This window comes from Palaemon carinicauda, chromosome 20 (assembly GCF_036898095.1).
Source record: "Palaemon carinicauda isolate YSFRI2023 chromosome 20, ASM3689809v2, whole genome shotgun sequence".
Taxonomy (NCBI): domain Eukaryota; kingdom Metazoa; phylum Arthropoda; class Malacostraca; order Decapoda; family Palaemonidae; genus Palaemon; species Palaemon carinicauda.
In genome coordinates, this window is record NC_090744.1 from 124,910,608 (window position 1) to 124,913,107 (window position 2,500).

A 2,500-nucleotide genomic window follows, 5' to 3' on the forward strand; every position below is an offset into this window, starting at 1 on the left:
ACGAAATTAGAAGAAGAATAAGTACGGGATGGAGAGCATTTGGTAAACAAAATGAGATTATGAAAGGTAAGAAGCGACTTTCTCTAAAATGAAAAGTATTTAATGAGATGGCTCTACCAGTAGTAACTTATGCATCAGAGACTTGGAGCCTTACTAAAGACTTGGAGCATAAGCTGGTTGCAACTCAAAGTGGGATAAAGTTTAATAATGGGAATAACACTGACAGACAGATAAAGAGCAACATGGATACGAGAACAAACTAAAGAAAAAAATATTCTGACAACTTGTAAGAAAAAGAAATGGACATGAGCAGGACATATAATAAGAATGACAGACAATATGAATAACAGAATGGGTTCCTAGAGATTGTAAGAAAAGCAATAGAAGGAAGAGAAGACGATGGATCGACGAACTATGTAAATTTGTGGGCGTGGACTGCCACAGAAAGGCCATAAACAGACGCAAGTGGTAGAACATGTCTGAGACATTTGTTTTGCAGTAGACTAGTAACGGCTGATGATGATGATGATGATGATGATGATGATGATGATGATGATATATATATATATATATATATATATATATATATATATATATATATATATATATATATATATATATATATATATATATATTATATTTATTATGTATAAGAAAAAATAGCCACAACATGAATGCGTTGTACTAACCAAATATGAAATCAATTAATGAAAAAATCTTAAATAAAGACATTTAAAAATAAATACTGAAAAGCAATCGTGCAAAAACTATGGAAAATGACACAAATTGAGTTTGGAGAATGTCAACAAAATGTTACACTAACATCCTCAAATGAAACACAATTTTAATAAGTAATTACACAAATGCAGAATGTATAAGCAACGATGGCTAGTTATTCTATTTTTCTCTAAACAGCCGGTACACATCTTATGAGGCAGGGGCGGCGTTTTGAAATATGTCATCATCGTCATCATCTCCTCCTACGCATATTGACGCAAATATGAGGCCGACGCGGCGTCTTGAAATATGTCATCATCGTCCTTATCTCCTCCTATGCATATCGACGCAAATATGAGGCCGGCGCGGCGTCTTGAAATATGTCATCATCGTCATCATCTCCTCCTACGCATATTGACGCAAATATGAGGCCGACGCGGCGTCTTGAAATATGTCATCATCGTCCTCATCTCCTCCTATGCATATCGACGCAAATATGAGGCCGGCGCGGCGTCTTGAAATATGTCATCATCACCTTCTACGCATATTGACGCAAATATGAGGCCGGCGCGGCGTCTTGAAATATGTCATCATCGTCATCATCACCTTCTACGCATATTGACGCAAATATGAGGCCGGCGCGGCGTCTTGAAATATGTCATCATCGTCATCATCACCTTCTACACATATCGACGCAAATATGAGGCCGGCATGGCGTCTTGAAATATGTCATCATCGTCATCATCACCTTCTACGCATATTGACGCAAATATGAGGCCGGCGCGGCGTATTGAAATATGACATCATCATCATCATCACCTTCTACACATATTGACGCGAATATGAGGCCGGCGCGGCGTCTTGAAATATGTCATCATCGTCACCATCTCCTTCTACGCATATTGATGCAAATATGAGGCCGGCGCGGCGTCTTGAAATATGGCATGATCATCATCTCCTAGGCATATTGACACAATATGTAAAAGGTTCAAACCCGTGGTTTGCCATTAAACCAGTCTTGTTTGTATTTGCTTACCTCAAGTAATATAAAATGCACTGACAATTGCCTAAAATGGTTTATTATTTGGCAAAGATTTCTACACTCTGGATACTCTTATGGAATTTTCTGTGGTATATATTTAAAAGGAATTCTGGATCTGATTGTATATATTCAAAAGGAATTCTGGATCTGATGTCTGTTAACTACTCTTAAATCGGCTGTAGTGTTCCCCTGTGTTGCCTACCAATCTAAAACGGCTCCTGTTCACTATAAATATAGCTCTTCTAGGAGAAGGACACTCCAAAATCAAGCCATTGTTCCCTACTCTTGCGTAGTGCCTTAGCCTGTGTACCATGGTCTTCCATTGTCTTAGGTTAGAGTTCTCTTGCTTGAGGGTACACACGGGCAAACTTTTCTATCTTAATTTCTCTTCTTTTTGTTTTGTTAACGTTTTTATAGTTTATATAGGAAATAGTTATTTTAATCTTCCTACTGTTCCTAAAGTATTTTATTTTTCCTTGCCTCCTTTCCTCACTGGGATATTTTCCCTATTGGGGTCACTGGGTTTATGGCATCTTGCTTTTCCAACTAGGGTTGTAGATTAGCAAGTAATAATAATAATAATAATAATAATAATAATAATAATAATAATAATAATAATAATAATAATAACACATTTGGGAATACGTTGCAAATTGTATTATCCCTATTTGAGGTACTAGAGAAAAACAAATTTGAAATATCTCACTCAGATGATTGAAATTTTGTGATCAATATTTTTCT